Source organism: Triticum dicoccoides, chromosome 4A (genome assembly GCF_002162155.2).
Source record: "Triticum dicoccoides isolate Atlit2015 ecotype Zavitan chromosome 4A, WEW_v2.0, whole genome shotgun sequence".
Classification (NCBI taxonomy): domain Eukaryota; kingdom Viridiplantae; phylum Streptophyta; class Magnoliopsida; order Poales; family Poaceae; genus Triticum; species Triticum dicoccoides.
This window is the reverse complement of record NC_041386.1, coordinates 718,324,771-718,334,190: the sequence shown is the minus strand read 5'-3', so window position 1 is coordinate 718,334,190 and position 9,420 is coordinate 718,324,771. Positions and strand designations below refer to the sequence as shown.

General features: G+C 43.6%; 1 pseudogene; it reads right to left on the bottom strand.

Moving 5' to 3' along the window:
• Positions 1-7,364: 7,364 nt before the first annotated feature.
• Positions 7,365-9,420, bottom strand: part of LOC119284225 — a 4,763-nt pseudogene continuing 2,707 nt past the window's right edge.

Below are 9,420 nucleotides of genomic sequence, written 5' to 3'. Positions count from 1 at the left end.
TTCTAGGGCAAACTATCACAATATTACAAATGAGCCGTTTCGGTTATATGAAAACATATACTAGTTGTGTTAGCTTAAAATTGCCTCTACAGTTTCAAATAAAATAAAAATATCAATAATTTTATGATAAGAGAACTTGGCTGCTAATTCATTTTCCGTGCAGATTATCGATCAATGCTGAAGCAAGTTGCCTTCCATTTTATTTTGAATTAATCTCGATAGTGCTTATCAAGTGCTTTTTCCTTCATAACTGCAAGACTTAATGTAGCAGCATAGATTGCACAATCATGAGTATAATTTTTTTATTTGGAGCCTTGACGGGTATAAGACATTAGTAGTGAGACTTTAGTAGACAGTACTACCTCCGTACGGGTTTACAAGGCCGTTCAGCAGCACAGCCGCGTCCTATTTTTACTAGGCCGCTTCTCTCGGTTGCTGTTCAACTGATTAAAGGAAATTAATTCCTAGCCGCTGCATGCGAAGGAGGCTGGCTGCATGCACGCATTTGTCTCGGGTCTAGTACTCTGCCCGCTGCATGCGTGAAGCTAGCCAATGCAAGGGATATGCGTAGAAGCCAGCAGATGCATGCAGTAATTAATAACAACGTGAATCGAGGAGTTTGCATGCGTGTTTGTTTTGCCTTGGTCCTGCGGATTCGGTCGGCCGGACTAGTAATCCCGGACGGAGGTAGTAGTCAGTAATGGAAACATTGATTAGCTGGACGATGCATTGACGGCCAGAACAGTGCCAATGTCGTTCCTTCTTGACCTTGTAGGCCATGGCCCTAAGGCGCTTCCAAAAAGCATCGGCGCCTTAATGCCCTTCCTAATGCAGGATTTCCTGCCGGCTGAGCAGTTGCTTCGCCTCGTGAAGGAGGCCTCAACCTTTGATCTAGTATATGAATATCTAGTTGCTAAGAAAATGCACAGAGGGCAGGAGGAAAAGACCCAATCACCAAATATTTTATAAAACACCTAATCGCATAATCTAGTCACGTTAATCATGAGAAGAGTTCTTTAACCACGAGACTAGGACTATGAGTGGATGAGGATGTCCTTTATTATGGACACCAGCTATTTTTCAGATTTTTGTATGAGTTTGAGTCGGAAGTGATGACACAACCAAAAGGTATGGTTGGACTTGGCTTTAAAGATATCTGAGTTATTTAACTTGTCCTTGTTTCCTAGACAGACATGGCGCCTCTTGCAGCAACCAGAATCACTGAGTGCACAACTACTAAGACGTATCTATTAGCCAAACCCTTCTATTTTGCATGCAAGCCTAGGCAATCATCCAAGCCAAATACGGAGATCCATAGTGGAGGGACGAAGAGATGTGGTGAAGCAAGGTTGATCAAAAAGATTGGTAATGTTACAAGCTCATACATACGGGATGATAATTGGCTACCCTGTGAAGAGATGTTGATACCATATGGTTGTCTAGTCCCAAGTCCCCCGATTCTTGTATTGGCGCTCATCGATAACATGTCGGCAGCATGGAATAGCGAACTTGTGGAGCATCTGTTCATCCCAATGGATGTCCCGATTATTCTGGGCATACCTTCTTTGTACTAGAAATATGGAAGATTTTTGGAGCTAGAACTTTGAAACGAATGGAATCTTCTACGTCTGGTCTGAATAGAGGATGCTTGTGGCGACCAAGAAAAGACAGGTGGCATGGCTTGATGGGACAGCAGGGTCTTCTAGCACAAAAAATGAAGGAAAATACTGGAAGTTGCTCAGGAAGGTGCGGGTCACTTCAAAAATTCGAATTTTTCTTTGGGATTTGGCAAAACACTCCATTTCGACTGAAAATGTGAGAGCCCACCGTAATATGACAAACTCTACCTCGTGTGGGTTATGCGGCAGCCGAGACTCAAGGAGGAAAGCAATACGTGAAGGTATTTTTCAAAGTCAACAAGCTACCTAGGGTTTTATAGATAGATATATTTCGGAGCTGGAGGTACTAAAGGATACAAGACCAGCGCAAAACTCACACCGAGCTAATGCACAAAGGGGTGAACGGAGAAGGAAGATGCCACCTACGGGTTTTGCAAAGATGTGTTGACGCAAGAGTTTCCACCATCTAGAGGTGGTACAGCGGCGACACTCCGTAGAGAGGACCAAAGAAACTACTTGGGAGTTCATCGCTGGTAATACATGGCATTCGTGATCCATGAATACTTGAAGCTATTGCATGCAGGGATGCACTTTCTCTGGCAGATGATCTGCTCTTGCAGAACTTCATTGTTGCTTTAGACATGAGCAAGTTGTGGAAGGAGAGTGGTTTAGTATAACTCGAGCTCCACGATACCCTCTATCAAGGCCATAGAATACATAATCCTTTTTCTTGAGATATGTTCACATGTTTGAAGAAGAGCAGCTCTGCCACGGGAATCAAAGCCTAATACTCTAGCGGGAGCCTGCAAAAGATTCGAATTTGATTGGGCCTAGTAGGCTACTGGACAAGATATGGAGGGCCAAGACCGGATGTCTAAAAAAACAAAATGACCGACAAGACCGGACGACTCCTCTATACATGTACGATGCGTGTAATCTTGTTCCTTCCATCGGGTAACGCTGTTTTACTCTTGCGTCCTCTTTTGTACTCCCTCCGTCCGAAAATACTTGTCGGAGGAATGGATGTATCTAAACATATTTTAGTTCTAAATACATCCATTTTTATGCATTTTTCCGACAAGTATTTCCGGACGGAGGGAGTATCTGCTTGTAGCACCATGGATCTGGAGAGCAGCGAGCTCGCTTCTTTCAACCTGAAAAGACGTGGAGACACCACGGAAGCAGAGGAGCCCATCATGGCGGGACGCGGCTCGTCTGCCATGCTTTCACGCATGGCAGAACTGTCGTACGGGCCAGAATCCACCATTCATTCACAGCCCGCTCCATCCGACAGGACCTGTGCTATTCACGAACAAATGAACAGAATTAGCGAAAGCTGCTAATAAAATAGGCGCCAAAATGTTTGCCGTCTGGCTTTCTCGCGCCAAAAATTGCTGCGCCGCGTATCAAGGTGAGGTGCTCGTCGTACCAATCGGCCCAGCCGAGATGCGTCCTCGTTGAGTTGCCAACGTCGCGATCCTGTCAAGCTGCTGCCACCGCCGCTGCCGCATCGAATCCAACGGAGCTGCCGCCGCCGCGTCGCCTGTCGAGCAGCCGTCACCGCGTCGCCTGTCGAGCAGCCGTTGTGGCGTCGAATCCAAGAAAGTTGCAACCGCCATGTCGCCGTCAACTTCTGCCGCTGTGTCACATCCAACAAAGCTGGCTCCAAACTGCCATACACGTTGAGATCTAAGGCGAAGCGTCCCATGAGCTTTGCCCCGCCGCCGCCGACCACCGGCCGGAGCTTTGCTGAAACGGCGCCTACCGCTGGCGGCGAGGAAGAGAGGGTACGACAGGGACCTAGAGTGGTGGCGGCGGCAAGCCACCCGAGTCACCCTAGGGACGACGGGGGGCGCTAGATTCTTTTTTTTCACGATGCACATGTGGATACAACCTTAGAACCAAGCCCTAAACTGATTAGTGGAACTGCTAGTTCCCTCCAAATTTTTTAGTGGAACCTCTAATTTCAGTGTGCTACAAATCGTTGATTTTTAATGTTGAGTTCGGGTGCTGCAGCTGATTTGGTTTAGGCTTCCATTCTTATTTGGTTGTAGTTAACTGAGTGCCTTTTACAGATAGCATACACTTATTTGTAGTAAAGAGCACGTTTTACATATAACAAGTAAACAAGTAATTTTGCAAGCGTGAATTAAAAAAGGTTGAACTGTATTTAAGAATCACAAAAAATGCCACATGCCATTCTTTGCGGGGTGTAAAAATACGCGAAGAAGGCCAGACTACAGGCAGAGGTCGATGCCTAAATTGTATTTACGATCTAGAATCACCAAATTAAACCCCACTTCTAAATTTTAGGTTACAGAAACTGAAGCCCTTGTTGATGATACCGTTGCCAATATATCTATCAACTTTGCTCTCACATGAGCATGGATTTGTCGGTGGTTGTGAAGGGGCCAGAGTGAGGATATTGGAGCAATGAAACGCTAGTGCCGCCCAGGGCGGTCAAGTGACATCCACGCCGTCGTCAACCAATCTCGTTCTCCACCTAAACTTGTGGAGTTATAACTGAGGGGGATGGTTGAAATGTCCTGGTAACCACCTCACTTATTTAAGTTTGTTGTTTCTCTGTCCATGTAGACAAGTCCTGGAATCAAGGTAACAAAACTATATATCAAAATCAGGTAACCAAATTGGACTGAAACCAACTCTTCATTAGACCGGATTGAGCAACATATATACACGTGGCTCGTACATGGTCATAGACATGCTTCATCAAACCCTACAATCTTTACTCATACTACTTTGAGTTCACAATGGCTTTGTTTGTCATGGTTTACTCTGCTTAGGTTTGCTCATATTTGGAGAGGTTCTCAGTGCTGCAAATGTCGATAGCTACACCACATGTGGTAGAATTAAATGATCACAATAGTAGGCATGTGATGTTTTGTGAAGCAATAATGATTCCTGTGACACACACCATGTTGATGACTCCCTGACCTCTTATAAATACACAGCCTACTATCCATGTGGCATGATCACACATTTAGTTGTTAGGAGGAGAGTGGGAAAGTGTAGGTGGAGAGCAACAATAACAAGCAAGGTAAGATGCACAAAAGGATCCGGAGCATGGTCTATCGGGCAATGTGATGTATTGGAAATTTGAGCCAGGGACACGTACATAAGCACAATCTATAGATGAATGATAGAGCTAGAAATTTCCACACAAGTGGCAGTTCTTCTCGGTTATCAAGTATGCCTAGTGAACGTCCGCATTGATTCTATCACCCGAGTGGCAACGTTAATGTCTCAGTTTACCATGCCATTGTGGCCGTGCAATTTTGAACATTCGCACGAGTTCTTTGGACAAGGATCAAAACTTAGCAGCGACCCATATGTGTTTTCATTGCACAAAGCACATGCTACATGCCACCTCCGAGTTTAGGATGCTTATTACGTACAATACTACATTTTTTGTTGTATTATTGCTCAGCATCAATTGTTTTTTTATTGTATGTATGTTGAGCTCGAGCTTGATTAGTATGGACCAGCCGGTAGCCCTAGAAAGCAAGAGGCCCATCAAAAGCATTTTTTTCCCCTGAAATTTCTAGAAAAAATATAAGTTTCCAGGAAGAAGCATAGGGGGCGGAGAGAGCAGAGTAGAGCGAAGCAGCCGTCGTCGTTGGAGAGGGAGCACCGCCGCCGTCCGCTCTCTGCATTCTCGCGTCAAACTTAGTTTCGCGCCCTCCCCTTGGTCCATTAATCCACCTCTGTTCCATACCCCGTTGTGCTATTATCCTCGTGGGAAATAGATCTGAATCGCGTTGCTAGTGTTGGATCATCTCTCGCCTTGGTGCAATGGTAGAACCACAGGATATAACAGATTTCTCTCGCTGGTGATTGTTTGGTTTTGTTTGATTATTTACTTGGCTATTGTCATGAGAAACTGGACTTACAGCTACCGGGTGTAGGGGCACCCTCATGAACAGTAAATTCAAAACAATGTGAAAAAAATCTGACACTTTGGGGGATCAAATATGATCAAACGTTCAACGTTAAGGCAAAGTTTTAGCATCAAAAAACATTTGTGGATGGAGCCCTCACCAAAAAAATGAAATCAGTGTTCAAAGTTATGATTACCATGTGTGATAGGTGAAAGTGTCTTACCTTGACCTGAGGCAACGCCCTACGTGTTAATTTGTAGGGGCGCACATCCCTGAAGCGCATACATCGTTGAAGATTTTCTAGGAGAATTACAACTTGGAGAAGAAGAGATTTTTTTTTTGAGGAGGAGGATTACCCCCGGCCTCTGGATCAGAATGAGGCATGCGGCCAAACTTTTATCTATGTAGCCTATCTCCTCACGTCTTGAACATAGCCGGACGTGACACAACTTTGTGTTTGACATTATTTTTGCGTGCCCTATGAAATTACTTCGTTTCTGTAAGTTCAGGCTAATTGTTTGTTATCCGGAGTACTTCATTCGTGTATGTTCAGGCTGAGTTCAACCATCACTGAAGCTTGACCCTAACATGTTAACTGTTGATTGCCCCAAAAAACAACATGTTATCTATATTTGTTACTTTAAATTGCCAAGCAGAAGTAGCATTAGTACCCCTCTCCCTGTTGCCTTTTCGAAAAAAAAGATCCCTCTCCCTGTTTAACATCATAGCCAAATGATAAAATTATCCTCTCTAGGCCATAATAAAGCACTGAAACCCAATGGAGTCAAATCTTTGTTTATCTGAGTTATATATAACAACTTAAACAGTTCCATGGTTCAGGCATGACTGCCCTCGTGTAGGTGGATGGGTGGTCGTGCAGGCTAGTTCAGGTAGTGATTTATCTCTTGCTGCAGTCTATATTATCGACCAATAACAAGTTGACTTGATGATCCTCGTGATTATAGCAGACATGCAAGTACAGGGAAATCCTTTGGGTGTCCTACTCGGCTACTCATAGGCAACTGTGAGTTTTACTCTGCGTATCACCCGGGAAAAAAAAAGAGTTTTACTCTGCGTACACGATGCTTGCTGTTGTACCTTGGTATTAATACTGACAAAATAAAAAACATGTGTTCTCTTAAGAGCTTATGTTCGAAGAAATATGATATTTTTAGGTATCCAAAATGCTCATGTGTGCAGGGTCCGTGCAAATTTTCATGCTCATAGGCACATCTGAGGAGCGTGTGCAAAAAAAATAAAATTTCCAGGCATCGAAACTTTGAAAAAGAACACTGTTCAGAGTTCATTTTATTTATTTTGGTAGGAGCTCCTCATAGGTCCAAACACCACAAAATTTTACACTAGAGTACGTGATCATCTTGGATGCCTAAAAAACTTCAGAGTTTCTTTTGAATTTTTCAGTATTTTATTTGAATTGACTGTTCACTAGATACAGATGATAGGTTCAGTTTGGAGTGTGTCCCGTGCGTTAGGTGATGGCTCACCAAGAGACTAACTTCTGTTATCCCCGAACACAAAGCCCTATCCATCCGGCAATTACTCTCAACTGTGAAACTGCCGATCGATAATTAGCTAATTACTCACTGCAAATTTATTCTTCGCCAACATGGTGAGATCAAGTACAGTACTATTATATTTATATATGCAATAAGAAAATCAATACTGTATGTTTGATTCAACAAGCCAACAACAGTGCAGAGACATTACAGTATATAAAATCATCCATTGTAAATAACTTGAGAGTTTATCCTTTATGAAATAACAAAATACTAGTAGGTATAGTAATTGGAATTGCCATCGCATACCGCAGCTAGTTGATTCCTCCTCACAGCAGATTGCTTCAAGCTTTCCGTTTCCTGCCATTGCTCCGATATGTTGTTGCTTGCTTGCTGGTGTCCTCGGCCGGAGAAGATGCAGATGGGGACAGTGTCACCCGACAAATACTCTTCTTTGGGCACACGCAACCACTCGTACTCGCCGTCGCCGGGTGCAAGGGAGCCGCCAGACAGGGAGCTGCTGCTCATCAGGGGCGACTTCATCTTGACCATACGAATGGTGCCGCGGGCAGAACGCTCTACAGAGAGCTCGAACGTGAACTGCGGCGCTGGGTCGCCACCATCCGCTCTAACGCATAGCAGCGACACGGATACGTTAGGGCCGTGCTGGCCCAGTGATACGAGGAACAGGTTCCGGTGCCGGTTAACGCCCGCAGCAGCTTTGTCGACCTCGCCGACCAGGACGTGCCAGCCGCATCAGACCGGCAGGTTCAGGGTCCGAGGCTGGCCGTAGGGGATGAAGATGGTTGAGCACGAGTGGCCATCAGAGCGGGTGATGTGGTCGAGCAGCTTCTTCTTGGAGCCGGTGAAGCCGCAACCAATATTTTAAATAGCACGTTATTTTGCTGTTATAACGCGGTTATAGCATATTTGGAAGGGAGACATTACGTTTTGGCAAAATCAGACGCTACGGTGCTAATCACGTAATTAGCGCGCTACACACGCTATAACGTTGTAACGTTGTAACGTTATAACGTGCAGACCATGCAAAACTGAAATAAGCATAGCCCAGCAGGCCCAGCAGGCCAAAGCGAACCCACGACCACTAGCTTTCTCGCTCCTTTTATAGATTCTCCCACTAGCTTTCTCACTCCTTTTATCAGATGCATATATTGCTTGCTCCTATGAAAAATTTAGTTGCTTAAATACTTTATTTCTATATATATTTAATTTTTTTGCAAACGCTATTTTGAAATATAGCACGCTATTAGCGCGCTATAACTTGTGTAGCATTTAGAGAATGGTCTCGCTATATTTTGTAGCGCGCTATTTAAAATATTGGCCGCAACCCACGCCGTCGGAAGCTCTGGTTGGCCATCCGCAAGGCACGTTCTGGCTGGCACACGCGCCGGTGATCTGCAGCCTCGTGGTACACGCATTAGTGCAGAACCTGGCTATAGCACCAGTCCGTAAGGGCCTTTAGTCCCGGTTCTGCAACCCGCACTAAAGGATAGAGACTAAAGGTCCCCCTTTAGTACCGGTTCTGCACGAACCGGGGCCAAAGACCCACCATGTGGCACGAGCCCATCGGTGGTGTGGGGGACCTTTAGTACCGGTTGGTAACACCAACCCGTAGTAAAGGATGTTTTTTTTGAAATTTTTTATTTTTTTCGATTTTCCGATTTTTTTTTTCTGATTTTCAAATTTCTGAATTATTTGACGATTTTGTCTCGAATCACCGCTCATCATTGCTCTAATCACCCCTCATCATTTCAAATCATCTAACTTCCCGACCGGTCACCCATCGCTTAACTTCCGAGTCCTATTCCCCCTTGTTTCCAAGTCTGCATGTGTTATTTACCTGACAATAATAAGTTGTCAATCCTATTAACCCTCAGGAATTTAGTTTGAGCATGAAGTCACATGTTTCACCGTTTTAGTTTGAAACTATTATTCTAAAAAATAATTATTATTTAGTAACCGAAATGTTTCTTGAATAAGTAGTTTCACATAGTTTGACCAGATTTGACCATAGTTTGACCAAAAGTCAAAAAAACTAAAATAATTATTTATTAACAATAATATTTCTTGAATAATTAGTTTGACCATAGTTTGACCACAATTTGACCAGATTTAACGAAAATTAAAAAAACCGAAATTTGAGCATATCTTTTTTTCCTTTTAGAATTTGAGGATTATAAAAAGTTGCAAATAGGCTGTAGGCAGGTTTAATCGGATGCGGATTTTCTTGCTGATTTTTTTTATATATTACACATTTTTTTTACATTGTATGCAAAAGATATGGCCATTTTACATTTTCATAACACTTTTTTGCAAAACATGCGCAAATTTAAGTTTTTTAATTTTCCTAATTAGTCAAAGGAT